This window comes from Calidris pugnax, unplaced genomic scaffold, assembly GCF_001431845.1.
Source record: "Calidris pugnax isolate Ruff unplaced genomic scaffold, ASM143184v1 scaffold13, whole genome shotgun sequence".
In the NCBI taxonomy this organism is placed as follows: Eukaryota; Metazoa; Chordata; class Aves; order Charadriiformes; family Scolopacidae; genus Calidris; species Calidris pugnax.
The window spans coordinates 16,681,528-16,700,618 of NW_015090810.1; the positions used below are offsets into that span (position 1 = coordinate 16,681,528).

The window sequence follows — 19,091 nt, forward strand, 5'->3', positions numbered from 1 at the left end:
ATCACTATCATAGAGCCCAAGAACTATTTCTTATAGAAATAATTACTTTCAGAATGAAAATAAATCAGGTATATTGCTGATGATAGCACAAATAGGCAAAATAACACAGGAAGTACATGCCTTTCTGTTCTAAATATAACATTTCTTCATAAAGGGATATTCTTGCTCATATGCCAGAAAAGGGAATGAAAGTGGAGGTCCCTCCCCCTTTCACTGCATACCAGCTGGTGGTACCCAACCCAGCGCACACCAAAAAAAAGGGATCCAACAGATCTCTTCTCCTAAAAGAGATGTTCTCAAATCTCTCATTCATCCCCCAGCCACAGCAGTCAAAATGATCATTAGCTTCTAACAAAAAGTTATTGGATGCCTATGAGTTTATACAACATTTTTAAAGGTGGCAAAAAGACTGCGTGCCACTATCTTTTAAGTTCTTGCTTTAAAAGACTACTTCTTAAACTTTCCCGTAATACTTCTTACTATGTAGATATACACTTTCTGCTCTGTCAACGTCAATACAGCAGTACTTGATATGACTTTCTCCAAAGCAAGCCAACCACAAAAACTACATAAAAAATAATATTTAGAAGACACAGCGTGTCAGTGATGCTGTATTTCACCTTCTCTTAATTTACGAATAATTCCTGAAATTTGAGCAATCCACTGTAAGACGACAAACAACAGCTAACAACAGGAATTTCCTCTACGCAAAATCCTCCTTCAGGGTCTTGGGAGAACAGGACAACCCAGTGCTCCAAACCACTGAAGCAAGCGCAAGCTAGATGGGAAGAGTTAAATAAAGCTGCTAAAATTCAGCAGCATTGCAAGCTATTCCAGACTACGGTTACTATAACCTACACTGGGTGTCCTCTGCATAAGCACCAGTGTGACTTTGTGGACTGCTGAGACTCAGTCTGTTGCAACTGGCATAAGTTGCCACAGGCGAGTAATCACAAGAAACTGACCTTGGCAAAAGCACATTTTACACTTCACTGCTGTTCAACTGTGTTATACTAAAGAGAGAGCAAGTGAGCACAAGCAGAAGGGGGAGGGAGAGAGAACAAAGGGGGAGAGATTGAAAGCTCAGAAGTGATCACAGCCATTTTCAGCTTTACCTGCAATAAAGATTTTAAGGGTAGTACATCACCCCAGCGCACATCGCAACCTGCACGTGGTTACATCATTTTTAACCCAGTGCATTTTGGGGTTGTTGGTTTGGGGGGGGGGGGGGGGGGGGGGGGGGTGTTTGGGGAGCCCCAAAACTTCGGGGAGGGTGTCTTAAAAAATCAGTTCCTCTGTGTTTAAGGTTGAGTTCTTTTCAGACATACTAAAGAATGTGACTTTCTATTGGGGGGGAGAGAGAAAGAAAGAAGATTAAGTACTAAATTAGGAATTAATACCTCAAAAAAATATCCCAACAAGGCCAGGGTGGGAGGGAAGTATAGAAGACAATTACAACTTCATATTTACCTAGCATCAGATTACTGAATAAATGGGGATTTTTGAATTGTTCTTCCCTCCTGCTTGACTGCACCTCTTGAGAGTACATTTTGGAATCAGCTGCAACAAATAAATACTAAATGTATTTCTTGTTGTGCAGCAAGATATCCTAGTCCTCATTTTTAGAGTTTTGGCTCAACTTTAACTTTAGAGGCTCTCTCAGCAGCCCAAGAGCAATTTGCCCGTAGCAGTATGGTAGAATTCCCACCACTGCACATATGTGTCTGTCCTTCCTTAACTGTCTTTGGCCTCCTCTGGTTTAGATCAGTTACCTCCTGTCAAATCTTTTTCTTAGTTTCTGCATTAGATTTCTTTGGTATTGATTACCATATCTCCAGAGAAACAGGACCTGGCAGAGCAAGATGGCACAGGATCCCATCATTAGCACTAACCCACATCCTGCCCAGATTTCACAGCAAGTTTAACACAAGAATCTAACCTTGTGGGTATTCTGGGTTTCCAGGACATTCGGCGGTTGAAGCAAAACATGCACAAGCTTTGTACGAGTTCCAAAATACCCAATCACTCTCCACTTGGGAAGCGCACAAAGTACACAAGTCTAGACAAAATAAAATAAGACTACATGCATTTTCTATCTCGGTTTCCTTACCACTCTTGGGTCAGTGACCTAAGCATCAAAGCCCTCTCAAAAAATTCCTACTACATGCAGCTTCTTTTCCAAATCCTGAAGGATGCTTCTCTCTTGTGTAGACAGTTTCTCCGTTCCTCATCTGGTTCCATAATTAACTCAAAAACCCTGCTACAAAAGCCATCCTTTGTTCCTCTCAAACATCCAAACCTTTTACATCTCTGTCTTCACACAGTCTCCATTCCTCTATTGCAAATCTCTTCCTCCATTTCAGTCCTCCAAATGTCATTACTACCAGTAGGCTGAAGAAAAGTGGCCTCTTTGGAGGCCATGTTATTACCTCGAACCATTCCCATCTGACTGAGAGCCATCACGGTTTAGTGACCTCCACTGTCACTGGCCAGGGAGATGCAAGACTCAGCCCTGACAGCAGATGGTTGATTCACACACACTGATGTTCAGCAATTCAACAATGATACGATCACGCTTAGCCCATAAATTATAAAAACAGCAATTCTATGAAGCATAACTTAAAATTTCAAGGGACTCAAGTATTTCCGAGTCTGAACTTCAGATCTGGGTCAAAAAGGTGTCAGCTGTGGATCTGCAGAATTTTAATCATCTCACCAGACTGTAGCTCTCTTTCTCACAAATAAATGATGTCTGGAAGGCCCACAAGCATGCTTCAGGACAGCAAGGCAGGACTCTGTCATAGGGGGCTGCATGGGCTACCAAAATGCTCACTCCTTCTATGCAGTATGTAAGAAACTCTTGTAAGCTCTAGGCAGACAGCAAACTGATGACTGCCGTATTTTGCTGACTGTGGACTTGGGCCCAAAATCTAATTATCAGGTTTTTTGTTGACCAAGTCCTATAATAATTAGTTATAGTAGAAGACAAAAAAAAAAAAATTGGAAAAACTGAACTAGTTCTACAGTAAATACTGCAGGGCTTCAGGTTTGGCCATGATATGGTCACCATTTCTCCCAACGGAGCACAGCAAAAAAAGGAAAAGGGTGACAAGAAAACAAGTACCTGAAAGGTATTTGCATCCTCAGGAAGACTGAATATTTATTTTTACTAGCCCAAAAGTAAGCATATCTTTATACTTCATGTATATATACCTTATATATATATATAGTTCATACTATACACAAAAGCACCCTCAGCTAAAAGCAAGAATTTGACATCTAAACAATAGGTTATTGAATTAGCCTCTCTCTTTGCAGTGGTCTGTCTCTCACATCGCACCATATTTGGAGGTATGTATCACTCAATGCTGAATGAGCCATTTGCCTTTATAGTTCAGTAGCTGGGATCCCATTTTCAAGTCATTTCTCTCATTAGGCAGAACAGAAACATTAACTGGGTCTTCCGCATCCAGGCAAATAATTACTAACATGCCAACTACTCTGGGCATCTCACTTCTCTCCCACTTCCTTCCCCACCTCTTTCAGTTCAGAGAATTCCTTGAAACCAATATAATTCCACAAAAAGTACCAGGACCAACAAATGAAAATCTTCCAATATGTAAAAATTACTAGTAAGGTTTAGCTCTAGCTATGTATATGGATATGTATCTACACACACAAATCGACACATACATATAAATAATTGCTATATGTATCCAAAACATCAAGATGTGGTATTGTGTGGCTGAAATATTACTGGCATGAGATTAATTTGATCAAGGTATTCCTCTACTGGCAAAAGATTAGCTTGTTTCAATAATATTTACCTTTCTGAACTGTTTCGAAAAGAAGTCTTGTCTAGTTCAAGCTCATCCAATAAACATAATGATATCTTTGATGTCCACAGAGTCAGGAGATTCTTCCTTTTCCTTCTAGTTGTGAATACTGAGTGTTATCTACAAGAAAAAGAAAGTGGGGAAAAAAACAAGTTTGGCAGGCAGTCCTTCGTGTTCTCCATGGGTCAGTATTTTCAAAACCCTTAAAGAACACAGCACTGACTCCAGAAGATCAATCAACCAATTGCTACTGGGTTTCCAGAAATAATTCAAAGCAGATTTTGTTCTTCCCTAGGTATCTTAACAAGTTGGCCCAAGGATTCATTTTTCCATGTCAGAAATTCTGTCTCTCTCTCTTCGCTGTCTTAAACACAAAGGTTATTGAAGTGAAAGGCTTGATGTTCTTCTGCTTCTTTTTTTTTAAAAAAAAATGTCATGTACAGTTTTAATTTTCTGCTTTAAATTTAAATACACTATCAAGGAATTTGTAATTTTTTGTTTAAACTTACCTAAGAAGAAGATTACAGTTTCTGTGCTTTGAAGTGCTCATACACTTCACAAAATCAATAGCAACCCTTGAAACATAAGTAAAACCATGAAAAACATAAAAAACCCTTTCTCCTTTTAGACACTTCAATTAATCAACAGCTATCAGTGGATAAGTTAAGTACATAACAGCTTTGCTGAATAAACACGTTTTAGTCTAGAAACAGCAATGAAAAGTTCAACAAACTTTATTCTTCTAACTCTGGGGTTTCCACTTTTCTAAGGAACATCACTTTTTTCTGGATAGCACGTTGAACACGTAATTTTGCAGACACTCGTGCTGTATAACATCAGCTCAATCCTTCTAGTTCCTTCAGTAATAGCAAGTAAACTCACAAAAGCTTTGCCTCAGATTTCACAGGCATGTGTGTGCCTCTCTCTCGGTACCCAGGCCGCCGTGCCAATATGTAGGATTAAACTTTTTCCAAGGTTGAATAAGCCACCATCTGTCTATCTTGTGTGGTGCTGTGCGCCATCCGGGAGACTTGTCCCTTAGAGCATGTTTCTACCATATGTCACTCCTGAGTGATCAGTTATGCCAAGACATTTGGGAAAAAATGACTAAGTCGAGCTGGAAAACCCTTTCCGAATTCCAGAGGAGGTTTGCCAAGCCTGTATTTGCAAATAACTTCGCACCCACTGATTTTTTCATTTATTGTATATAACAATAAATAACCTTTACCCAAACAGACAAAACAATTACTTGGATGATGCAACTGCCCTCCATTGTCCAGAACTCATGTGCTTTTTTAACAAGCCAAGAGACTCAGGTATGACACACCTTCAGAGAAAATGCAAGGAACTTTTACAGAAAAAATGTGACTTAAGATGAATAAGTAAAGAAGAAAGGAAAAAAAAAAAAAGATGCAAACAATACATTTGCTCTACTTGGTATTTTAAAGCCACAACAAATTAACAACTTTTTCTAAGTACTCAACTAAAAATACCTACAGCAACTGAATGCAAGGCTTTTTCCTAATAACAACAGTATCTGAAGTGCTCACCTGCATGCAAAGCCATTGCCTAAACTAATTGTTAAACTGCTGATATATCATAGTTCATGCAATTAGAATTTGCCTAGTAAAGAATATGACTCTATCCTATTTTAGATTTAAAGAACCATTTTATGTTCCAATTCCTCAATTATTAAATTAAAACTCAAGCCAGCATTGTTCTTATGGCCAGCTCTAGGCTGCTCATTTACATAACTGACTTTCAAGGGCACTTGGTTACACAGCAATTAGTACCAGCAAAGAATCTACCAGATCTGCTACTTAATGTTAAGGAAGACGATCTTGAGAACAGTAAAAGAAGAGAGCAATTAGTAAATTGTGATTACAGCCTCCTTGAGTTTAACATGGGAAGGAAACCTATTCCTAAGAGCAATAGCAGAAGTGTTAAAAATCAGAAGACAAATTATAGGAATTATTTTTTAGCGAAAAAAATGAGATGAGGAACAGCACTCAAGTGCAAGAGAGAATGTCCACAGAAGTCTGTGCATCCTTTGCCTGTGTTTTGCCTTCAGAGTTTGGACAATCATTTTAAAAAGGGGGAAGATATGAAACAAGAATTAACTAGAGCCTGTTGGGATTTGTAGAACAAAGGGCAACAATAAGGAGAAAAAGTTTGTGTTAAATGAAGAAAACAAATACCAAAAAGAGATCATTATTAAAGGAAAATTAGATAAATTAGCACCTCAGAATGGATTAAATTATTTTTGGTTTTTTAATGTATCGAATTTAAACAGTCTCCCTGTGCACAAAGAGTGAAGCTTGCAAATGTGAGGATGTTTCAATCAGATGACAGGTGAGTAACAAGTTAATCTATGAAGCAATGAAAGCCTCATCCTGCAGCACGGGCTTGTGAAATGGGAAAGTGGCAGGAAAACGAATGTAGAACAGCTATGCAGAACTGGACCTACATGGCACACCTAACAATTTTGCAGCCAGCCTATTTCTTCGAAAGGCTCAGCTCCTTCCTGGCCCACTCCAACAGCCTGACGCGTTCCCACTACTCAGCCACGAGTGACTGGAGATGCTGGTTCTTCACCACCCAGTCTCTGCTGACCTTCCTTATCCCAGCGGGAAGCCTGTAGACTAATGTGTTCCACTTGCTCCTTGCATCCATTTACAGGTGCAAGTAATCTTCCCTTTAAGATGAAACACGATTTGAGAGTGTCACTGACTGACTCAGAGCGCTGCAAACGGGGACAAGAGGAGGGGAGGGAAATTTATCAAAATTGCCTTAATTAAGAAAATTCTTATTCTGGATGAGCATTTGCAGTACGAAGCTGGTAAACAGCCTCTTCACAGAAGGAGCAGCTATGTAGCTTCTGCATATCATCTCTTGCCAGAACCACAGCAGAAACAATAGTTTCTCCTACCACAGTCATCATGAAGATCCTCATGTATCTGTAAGGAAAAACTATGAAGCAAACATTATAAAAGATGAAAACATTAGAACAGGAGAAAGATTAATTCTTTTTCTTTCCTTTTATGTTCAGCTGAGGAGGCCCAAGATCTGTCACCTGTTTGTCCCACACAAATGTAGATATGCAAGCAGCAATTCTCTCAGTCTTTAGAGAAATAATGTTTTTTAGACCGGTTTAATCACTATGAGTCCCTTGGAAATGCCTGGCACACATAGGCAGTGTTAATTTGTGTTCCACTTCAAACATGTACTAAGCCTCAACACTCACTGCTGTTCTCACAAACTTTTTAGGAAACTCTCCTATGCTCCTGGAATTCATAAGCCTGGGATTCTAACACACACATGCAAAACCATTCCTCTAGAAATAAATTCACTCTGGCACAACTAAATATTTCTGTTACATAAATGCAAAACTTAACTGAAACATCTGCTGATAAATATAAGACTAGGACACATAAAAGGCAGCAACAGTGAAATTTACTTCCACAGGAAACCTCATTTAGCGGGGCTGACTGTGGAGACAGTGTTTACAGACAACAAAGGCTCTCCGAGCACAGGGCCAAACTGGAAGAGCTGTTATGTTCTCGGAGGCACCCATCTGAGGGGTATTTCATATTTTCCCACATTCATTCATCAAAGTTCATTCCCCAGCAGAGACAGGGGGAATTGGCAAGAGTTTCTTTCACTGACCAAGACATAAGGGAGAAAAATACAGGTTGGTGGGAAGCTATCAAATGTCACTAAATGCTGCAAAAGGAGACGGTCATCTAACAAATAAAATCCATTTCACAAGCGCTATGGTACTACAACATAAGAGTTTGTTGCTCAAAATGTTAATGCAATATTAAAACAAAGTGCAGCCCCTTGTCAATAATCTGTATTCATAAACTAACTCAAAGAACATCTCTACACATGATGTAGAAGTAGTTCAGAGTTTATTGCGTTACCTTTGTTAGGGCTGCAAAAAGAAAGACTGGGGGGAAGGTTTGCTTTTTTCAAGTACAGAGATAAACCAGTTTTCCTCACGTATCTTTCCTCTTCTTCATTTCCCCCCTCCTCCGCATAAAACCCAAGAAAATCTGCCATTGCTTTAGGTCAAAGGAAAAACAGGCCCAGCTGCCGTAAGCCAAACAACGTACAGGTTTGCTATCTCCCCTGCTGTTTTGGCTCGAGCTCTTCAGACTGGAAAATTCAGAAGCACTATCTCCCAAGCTCTATAAATGCCAGAACCATCTAAGAGGAAAATAGGACAAGGCCACCCCCAGGCAAGTTTGTACTAAAATCTGCTGGCTGCAAGGCAAAAAAATACAGTAAACATCGCATAGGGACAGACTGCTCCTTGGAAAATATTCCACAAGAACAATATAGCTTCCAAAGAAAAGCTGTGCTAAAGGGAGGAATTAAAAAAAAAAAAAAGCAATGTTTTAAGATCCTTGTGAGGAGTTAGCAAGCTAATGGCACACTCAACGACAAACTGTGTGACAGGCAATATGTTTTTGACATTAATCCAAAGAAGAAACGTAAAAGCAACATCGAATGTTCTCTACAAAGCAGTAAGAACTTCAGTATCCTAGAATAGTTCTACAGTTCACTAAAGAAATTCCGCTTTCGTCTTGGCAATTAATTTCATGGAATAAAACAGGTAATAATAAGCAATTAAACTGTCGATATCATCATCTCATCGTTTCAGGAAAGACAATTTAAGTTACATTTTTTGCAGTCCTTGAGAGATGAACTTTGCAACTGATTACTGTATCTTTTAACGTGCTCTATACTGACTCAACCTAGAAAAACAAGCCAAAAACAGAAGTTGAAACATCCTTTTTCCTGTGTAGCTCCAATTCGCAGTAGCAAGAAGCTAAACAACATGCTCCCCACCAGATGGCTGAAATAAAAAGAACACTCTTTCTGATTAATTAGGAAACAAATGAATCTGCTGTTAGCACAACAAGTTACCATCAGGAAACCTGGGCTCCCATCAAACTTTGGTATTTGTGCTTTCTCTGCAACTGCATTCAGGACCATCTCAAGATTTGTCTCTCATTTCAGAAAGAAAACATCACACACAAGTATCACACCAGACACTGTGCAACTGAAAAGGGTATAGGCCCTTTTCACAGATGAATAATGCTGCCAGAGAGAGACGTTTGCTAGAAGAGAAAGTGTCCATCAGGATTGAAATGGTCTCCTACTGCTGTGATGAGTCACCCCAGGCAGTGCCGTAGGTGAAACACCACATCCCTGGTCAGGGTGTTCAGTGAGCGGCGGAGGCTCACGCGAGCTCTCCAGCTGGTCCGGGAAACGGAAATCCCCAGACCAGATATAGAACAAGGAGCAAGGATGTGACAGCCCCAGCAACGGAGGCCAGCCCATGGTTCCCTGACGAGGTCACCAAGGATGACTGCCACCATCTCAAATGAAAGTTCAGAATACAGCGCAGGCACGGGGGACAGAAAGGGGGAATGTGTAAAATGCACAAATCACAGGCAAGTGCATGCACTTAGAACACAAATATAATGAATGCATGGTGCTACTGAGGGGAGGGACCTCGGGAAGAAGGGAACTGAGCTCACCCAACCTGGGGAGGTGTGGGGAGCTACAGCTAAAAGCTTTCCGTGTTGTCATCACTCCTCTGCTCTCAATGGAAGACCTGCTGGTAGAGCAGCACACAGCGTGAGCTCCAAAACCGGGGAAGGCATATCCAAGAAAACCATGCCCTGCTGCTAAGATGAGGATGCCGAGGCAGAGAGCTCCTAGCCTGCTTTGCATGAACAACCACCTTTTTACACCAAACCTGCAACCTCCTATTTCAGTAGCAGTCATTAAAGGACCACTTCAGAAGAAGCTGGCAACGCACCGAGAAGGAACCTGCCATGTTTGAGGGCTAAATAACAATTTCCCCTTCTTTAGCGACAACATGCGTGCCTAAAAAGGCATCATGCCTTAGTGAGAATGCAGGGCCACCAACAAACCCACATCACTACAACTATGTCTGCAAATGAAGTTCTCAAATATACAGAGAAAAAGGGAATGATGGAGACATTTACTAGAAACTACACCAAAGACTGCTTTTTAAAATCCAAGTAAAGGTACTATATCCTCTCAAGTAATTGACGAAGCTGGGAGACTAAATAAGAAAAACCAAAAAGCCTTCCTCATACATTAGAAAAGGATTCCAATAATTTTATACATATAGGGGTGCCACTTAATTCAGCTGAGTTTATATCACTTTTCCTTATAGGTTTGTGGTAGTTACCTACTGCAGGAAATACAAGGCTACACAAAACAGCAGATGACAGAAAACACTAAGTTTCAAAGTGTACCTATCCATTACATCATACACACAATTACAGGAAAAAAATGATTTTTTTTTTTTTTTGAGAACACAGCACCAGAAAGTAGACCCATGTTAGCTTCTGGTAAACACAACATTCTTTGGCACAGTGTTTTAAGAAGACCCACCTCTTGTTTGCTTATACTCTTTAACTTCACTTGATGCTCCCTGGGACTCATGTTGTGAAAGACAGTGAACAACTGAACTTGTGCATCGTCTCCCCTCACAATATTGCAGACCTCAAGAATATAATCCAATGTCTCTTCTTTCCAGGATAAAGAGTTCCAATTTTCTTTGTACGTAAGGTTTTCTGTATCTCTTACAACTGCTGCTTTCTCTGAATTTTTCCCATCCGATTATATTGTTTCTGAGCTGGGGGGACCTGAACTGCATGTGCTGTACAACATGCTGTTGAGGTGTGAACTTAATCAGTGGTAACAAGGATAATTCTGTTTAATTCTCTATTCCTTTATTAATATTTCCTAGCATTTGATTTGCTTTTCTCATCACTGTAGAGTAGTGCGTTCCTGCTTTACATTGCTGTTTATCATAGTCTAGTAACTGACTCATTCATGGTAATGGTAAGCTAAAGCTTATAATTCTTCAGTAGAATCACAGTTATTTTTCCCCATTTAGATAACTTTCCATTTATCTGCACTGAATTTTACCTGCCCTCCTACTACTCAGTCACAGAATGATGTCAGGCACTCCTCTAATTCTTCATGCTTCACTTCAGCCTTACTACCATGAACAAGTTAGTATCATCAGCAAACTTTCTCACATCATCATCGAGCCCTTTTTCCAGGGGCTACACCAACCAGTCCAACTACACTGGTGACTGTCAAAAGGGACCACTTGCTCCTATCTTACTCTTCCCATCTTTTACCCACATATTAGTCCGTGACACGACTCTCCTTCGTGCACAGCTGCTCAGCTTCCTCCTGGCAAAGCACATTGTCAAAGACCTCTGCATGCCACCCAGATCTTTCTGATTCACTTGCACGTTCACCCCCTCAAAGAGCTTCAGTAAGTCTGAAAGGTGGCGCTTCCCTTTGCAAAAGAAAAGCTGGCTCTTCCTGCAGAGCTTGTACTCACTCAGGTAACACATCTGTAAATACTGCATTAGGAAGTAGGTATTATCCTTGCAATAGATGAATTCTGCATCTTGGCAGACCAGATGTTAGGGAACAAAGGAATGCAATTCACCACTTAAAAAAAAAAAAAAAAAAAAAAAGAGACCCATAAACATTTGCTTATTTTGAAGCCAAACAGTCAGGGAATTTAAGGTACCACCAACCTCCCCCCCTTCCTATATGGCTCCACATATGATAAGAAGTTGCACAGGCACAACAGCAACAATTTCTCCTCCTGTAACTCTTCAGTGAAAACAAGACTTTATTAATTTTTCTAACAATTTTTAATCTCAGGAACAAAAAGTAAGCAAACATAAAAAAAAAAAAGTATTTTCCTGCTGTTTGCCAGATGTGTGACTCAGAAAATTTTCTGAGTCAGCAAGTTACAGCTTCTCCCAAGTTTTCTCCTTGATCTTAGGCAAATTTCTACTACTCTTTACCAGATTAATAGACTCGTTTCCATCCCCTCTTGGCTTATTTTTCCCGATCATTAAGTTAATGGCACAGGGAATTGTGTCCTTCCAGCCTCCCATCGTAGCTGTTTCCTGCTAGTGCACCATGGAGGGCATGGGTACACCCACCTGAATTCTGAGAAGATCTGACGATGATTTGTAGGAGTTAGAGATGGGAGGCTGATTCCACTTACTCCCATGTGTTCCTGCATTAACAGTAACCACAGCCCAACCCTTAAATTTATGTCTGAAACCTGCAATGACTCCTCTCACAAAAGTTATCTCCTAACATTTATCCTAGCAGTATCTGTAACACCCTCAGCTTCTTTGATACCACCGCTTCCAGACTCTGAGGATCTGGCTCATTCATGTGAACAGTGGCCAGAAGCTCTGAAGAGCACAGGACAAAAGACGAGTGCTGGTACCCTCAATTTAAATTACATCTCACTCCAAATAGTTTATCAACAAGCTAAAAGGACCGAGAAAGCAGCGTGAAGAAAAATTTTAGCAAAGTGTGGCTTCATTATTAAAATCTCTCTTTATTCAAGCTTTCTTGTTGGTTTCATTATACAGAGAGCTCTGTAAACAGATTTGCTTAGTTTCCATGTCTGATGCCAAATTTCCATCCTGCGGAACCAATTTTAAATAGAAAAAAGTGTCTCTTCCCGTCTTCTATTCCTTTGTGTCATTCTTATTAAGGATACAGAGTAAAAATTGAATGGAAATGAACAAGTGACAGTGGGGTTCAAATCCAAACGGTAACTTTTTTTTCTAATTGCCAAAAAATATCCAGATCACTTTGATCCATAATTCTTCCTTTCTTGCAGCTTCAGAAAGTTTTTTAACTGCAGGCTGCCAACAATGACCTTGTTATAAACTAGAGTTCACAGTTATTTTTATGGAATTTTGTCTCAGTAACTTTTAGTTCAAGCAGTTCTCATGAAAATATTTCCAAACCACCAACTTGGCTAAATATTTCCAGTAAAGCAAAATAATCCCCAGTTCCTAAATACAACTCTACTTCTTTTTTTAACTTCACTTTATACTTCAGAAACTTAGTAGGGCTTTAAAAATGGGAGAAACGAGACCAAAAAAAAAAAAAAATCTGAGAACTTCAAGCAGCCTATAGTATCTCCGGGTTATAGCAGATACAGAAATGGAAATGAGATATGGGAAATAATCTCCCACATATACACATGTATTAATAGCGATGGCAAAAAAACCAAAACACTGTCATTGGAAATAGCACAGTACTTGCCTAGCAGAAAGCTCTCAAATAGATCCAGCCATTGTTAGCCCATGCTTACAGCCAGAGCTTCCACACTACCATAAAGGACCCCAGAAATGGGAAAGAAAATCTGATGGGCTTAGTATTATCATTTTCTTTAGCTTTCTCAGAGAGGGAGTGCAAAGAAATCATTTATTATAACCCCTTTCATATCTGTGAGATGTTGCATGTTTTATGTAACTATCACACTTTTGGCAAACTCTTCCTACCTACCCATATGTTAGGGAAAAGCTCAAACTGTGGAAGAGAAACCTTCCTCCACAAAGAAAATTTCCTCTTTGAGAGGAACTGTGAGTTGCACCTATGGCTCCAAGATCTCCGCTCTCTCATCTCATCGCCAGGACTGGTATTTCCACATATCCCAGAACTCGCACATCTGCCTCCCTGGGAAGCAGAACTCTCTGTCCCGTGCTTTACTCGTGCCAGAAGAGCAGCTGCATTGGATCATCTCGCACACCGGCGCACAGCACAGAGCAGCACCACAAGCAAGCCCTCATCCACACACCCAGAACGGCTTTTCCAGAACACAAGTGCCAGGTGTGTTTGCACGACTGGCCAGTGTATGACCGTCACTACTGACCAGGTCCATTACATGAAGCAGAATAAAAAGACCCTCACATCTAGGACACTCCCCCAACTCAGGGGAAGTCAACTGGGGATTAGAGCTTTTCCCAGGGGCCAGCTCACGCAGGACACATTGTCCTGCCTCTTACCAGAGTGTGACAACTCTTGATCTTCCACCACAAGCAGATGAGGCCCCCACCTCTGATCTTGAATTCAAACCTCATTCATCATACTTAAGAAACCAAAATCCGCAAGTTCCACAGGTAGCCCTGAGACTGGTGTTTTCCAGCTTTTGAGTGCAGTACGCAGGGAAAATGGCAGCAGCTGTGACGAGTGGGAGCTGCCACCATAACAACCCAGCAGAGGAACGACAGGAGTGTACGGAGAGAATGTAGGAAGCAATGGAGAAACAGAAGAGGCACACCACAAAGCACTCAAAAAGAAACCCTCCTCAAACAATGGGGCTAGAAAAGAAATGGCAGTGAGGAAGCAGATGCTGAGAAGAGTTCAGGAAGAGTCCAGGTTCAGAAGAATGGGAGAACCTGTTCCAGTCAAGTAAAAAGGACCTTCCTCCTTGGCTCACCATTAAGACAAACTGACTGAGGATTTCAGAAACAGATTTACAGAGCAAACTGGTGCTGCATTTCATTCACCAGAGCTTTCACCTGCAACATATCCACACAACTTAAAAATGTTTTCAAATAAAATCTTTTGCTAGTTAAATATGTCGTGTAAACGTCATAAAGTGTTACATTTCTTGGCAAATATGAGCAACAAGCAATCCTCACAACACAGCCCCACCATCAGACCTCACATTCTTCAGCAGACTCAACTGTGAACCACCTTTTACTTTCAATATGATAAGTAGGGGCATCCTGGTAGAGCTTGTGTGGGACTTGCAAACTACAGGTGGACCAATTACTTTATCTACTAGGACGGTCAAGTCAACATCTATTGCTGGCTTTATTTGGAAAGTTGCTTCACGAGCCTTTGCAGCCCCATAAATTGCAGAACAAAAATTCTGTAAATCAAAAATTATACACACACTTTAAGACGATGATACACTTGAACTAACAAGAACTCAGAGAGTCTGTCATTACAGCAACCATGGCAGGATTTCTGAAAGAGAAGATCAAGAGTCACTGTTTTGAAAGGAAAAAGTGAGTTGTCAAATGACTGACGGGGAGGTCGGAACAGGATGTTTCAGTGCATCTGTAGAAAACAGTGTTAAGCCCATCCATGAAACAAGAACAGAAAAGGGATTTAAGGGATTAAAAGATACAGCACTTGTTGTTTCTTAATCTAGAAAATGAATCCTACAAGGAAGTATGATGGAATAAGGGTAGGATGGACAGATGGACAAGAGTAGGCTTCATTAGAGACCTGTAAGATACAAGTAACTTGATCTGACCAAACAGGTTCCAACCAAAGACTTACCAATGCCTTACTCGGACACTGCAAAGAAAATAAAGAGCAAATCCTCATACTGTCCTCCACTGGCCCACCTGAACATCGCTGTAGCACTACATCTGAAAGTGACAGGCAAAAGAAATATTCAGTGAACAGAGCAGAGGAAGAAAAATGTATTCATTTGTCAAGTAAAAGGGACTTTAACTGCCTGTTTCCATGAAATCCTGCCTGTTATTTCTAATATGGTACCAAAGCACTGGATATTAATTTCTAGAAGCCAAAGGACTTAGACAAACTCAGAGGAAGAAAGATTTTGTTAATTTATTTTTTTTTGCAGTGCCAACTGATGCCAGGTAAGAAGTATACATTGTATTAAAAAAAAAAAAAAAAGTAAATTTCTGTAGCAAATTGTTTCAAACAGCTGGAAAATGCCTGCAGAAGTGCAGTTTGGTTTATAACCCTGAAAATCATGGCAATGAATAGTCAGTTCTGAATAGTTTCTTTAAGATACAGGAGGTATTGAGATTCCTTTGGCCCAGTGGTATACAAACAGAATGCACACTGGTAGAAATGCTTAGATTGCAGAAAATACTCCTGTTTTGCAAATAGACCAATACACCAGAAAGATTACATAAAATTCTCAACCTTCCTAACTCTCTCAAATATAATGTTTATATTATCCTCACTTAGAATAGTGACAAAGCTACAAGTAACTCTCCAATTGTTGTCTTATGATTGACAGAGGCACAGAAAATAATCTGCTCACCACTTTCAAACAGCCAATTATTTCATTCTTGTTAAAGTAAGCATGAATAATGTAAATTAAGGTATCCTGACTCAGATGTATACTGAATCTTGTCTCAATCCAGTTTATGATCCTGTTCCCAATTTAGGTTTTAAGTTAGCCAATAATGACACAACCTGAATTTTTCAAAAAGTCCTACATGATTTCAAAAACAAATGCCTCAACCCTACATACTGAGCACAGCCCTAATGGAAATTGCATTCTCCTGTGATTTAGGAAGTTTTTCCTGTAAGATTTCTCTCCCTAAGTGTGTAGGAATCTGTGCTTTGAACACCTTCTAAAAACAAACAACTTTACCTACAAGAAATCAGACCATCTCAAGAGCTAGACAATGCACTCTGTGATAGAAATCCTGACTTCACATAGGTATCATACATTCTAACTAAATATTGCTAAATAAAAAGCCAAAATAAAGACATTAAAAATCTCAACCAAGTATTTTTAAAGAAAATTGTAGAAAATACATACATACTCGTCAAACTATCTGTAGTAACTCTAGATTTTTACCATGCATGCCTGTTATGCAAATTTTTGGCACAACTGTATCTCAATACATCAAAAAATACTCCCATTACACTGTACTACACTTGATATACTGTATTAATTATTCATTTGATGCCCATACATTACATATATTCTGCATACTACATTACATATATTCTACATTTCTTCCTACTCTGCTCCCAAAGACCTTGCCCAATAAGGTAGTCACACCACCACCTGTCTCATGACTTCTACATTTTATTAATCTGTAGTGAAATCAGCTGAATGCAAATGTAATCAGTTTAACTGTCCACTTTCCTACAATTTTGACAGTATGAATCTTAATTTGACTCCACGAATCCCTTTAAAACATTAAAAGTATTCATGCTTCCTTAAAACCTATGTGTCAAATGATAGTTTTGGTTATGCCAAATAGGTAAGGCCAAACATTACAGAATCATATGGGGTTGGAAGGGACCTCTGGAGATCATACAGGATGTACCATATGACTTAGTGGACACTGCATGATGTGTCTGTCACACATTGCTACTTCCACCTTCCAAGGAAAAAAAGAATGCGTGTTTACAGTTGACTCCAGAGCTTGCCCCTTCTTTGAGATAGAGAAGGAAAAATACAGTCTACTAAAAAGGTGAAATAAGAGAAATTTATCACCTATGTGCCTAATCTTCCCATTCGTAGCTGCATTAAGGCAGCTTCATGTGCACAAAGCACAGCATGATGCAATTCAGTCAACCATGTCACAAAATTTCACCACATTTGTAGATTCTGCAGCTTACGCAACCCCCCCAGATCTGCTGCACAATACTTACTCATCCAGCTAGAGAAAACATAAATAATCTAAAGAACCAGTAATAAACACGATTTACATAACACATCTTGCAAAGTAAGACTGTGGAAGCAGCCTAATGAATTGAAGCAGCACTAAAACTGCAAGGGGTCCGAGTCCTCAGCTGGGTGACCAGGGCACTTTGCATCACGTGCGCTCACAGTCAGGATCGCTCCTCTGAGACAAGGACAGGGCATCTGCAGAAGTGCTATCTGTTCAACTCCTTAGGACTCAAAACCAGTTAATGTCACATGACTTACACTGTTTTCAAGTATTCACCTACACTTCTGACTTGTTTGATGGCATTAAAAGACCTCTCAGCAGACCCTATTCACACAAAAATCCTACCACCTATTGCCACTGACTGCCTGGAAAAAGTAATTCCATTTGGCTGAGAGAAAGTGAGTCAACCAGGACACAGTCACCTGTGACAATGAGGGTGTGACACCAGGAGTGCAGTGAAGCATCATCATAAAGTGCTTCATCTGTGAAACCACCCAGACATGGAAGGAGAGAGTGATTCACTGGTAACGGTGTCTGAATTTTTCAGCATCTTGTAAAAATCTAAACCATCAATCTTAAAATGGTATCAACTTCTAGAAGATCACAGTTCCATCTGAATTGTTTTAACCTAGTAGTGACACTTTAAAACTATTTTCTCTTGTTGCAGCATTTTCATGTTTGCCTTTTATGATGTTCATTTAACAACTTGCATTTTTTTTGATGTTCATTGAACAAACAGGTCCAGACAGCTACTTCCTCTTTTGCTGTCACTAGGCTTCTGCTAAGCAGCAAGCGTAAAATCATTACAATAAAATAGGGAAACATTTGAAAACATAAATTACTAGACAGATTTCAGCAGCTTTAGTATATGGAACTATTGGCAATGTAGTCAGCTCCATGCAGAAGTTAGGACGGATTATGATACTCTAACTTTTCTGGTACCAACACAATTCCCAGTGACAAAAACAATGGAGAGACAAGTGAGGGAAAGGGGCAAGAACAGAAGAAAATTGAAAATCCCAAGGAAAAGGGAAGATAGCAGATTCAAGAAGCTTTGGAAACCGCAAAGGCAGACAGTGAACTGAAAATATATTTTACAAAAAGATAGATATTTTTTTTTCCCCCCCAAGATAGTTAAACATTTTTGTTAATGGATAACACTTCCTTAAATATTTAATTCCTATATGGAAACATTAAAAGAAGGCAACGGGGAAAAAACAGCAAGTGACATATACAAAGATTGCCCACTCCTTTCTGTCCACCTTTTTCTTCTCCAGTTTGTTTTGGAGCATTTACAGCATTAACACAGAGAGAAGGCTGTAACTAGAAGCTTAAACATGACAGAATGCAGACACTTGCCTCGCATGCACACTGTCACTGTGAATTAGGCATGAGTTGACAAGCTAAAGACCTGGCTTGCGGTCTCATCATTCAATCATCCATCCAATCTCATCAATTGAGCAAGACAGTAACACATGTCCCCTCTGGCTTAAATGACAGCAAAACTGTGGGTTGTAATCACAGGTCATCTTCAAAGGACACTTATCATTAAGCGTGGTTTTGTTCCGAATCAATTGTTTATTGAGAATTACTTTAATATGAAACTTCTCTCTGCTCCTTTTAACTCTTGCACTTAACACTGTTTAGAAGAATGTATCAAAATGAGAATTTTGTAATTTCTTAGGAATAAACAAACAATGACATTGGGCAGCACGCAAAATTAGCCATTTGCAGTCCAAAAACTTTGACAAAAAATAAGGTCATCTAGATGAACTTCCACAACTGAACCTTTAGCTAGCGCTAATCTATGCTGCCTTATTCACTGTCTAACCTATTTTAACACTTTAGGAAGCTGTCTCAAATTACCCTGGACATAAAAATTTGAAAAATAAACCAAAACATAAATGAGAATGTAAGTACCCTTAATAAACAGTGTCTTATTTACACGTAGCATCTAATA

General features: G+C 39.7%; 1 protein-coding gene across 3 annotated transcripts in view; it reads right to left on the reverse strand.

Annotated features, from left to right (window-relative positions):
• Positions 1–19,091, reverse strand: part of LDLRAD4 (low density lipoprotein receptor class A domain containing 4) — a 298,762-nt gene that overhangs the window by 252,806 nt on the left and 26,865 nt on the right. For all 3 annotated transcript variants that reach the window (XM_014938510.1, XM_014938508.1, XM_014938509.1), the window contains one exon: positions 3,828–3,956. The gene's annotated coding sequence lies outside the window, so the exon portion shown is untranslated. The remainder of the gene's footprint in view (positions 1–3,827; positions 3,957–19,091) is intronic.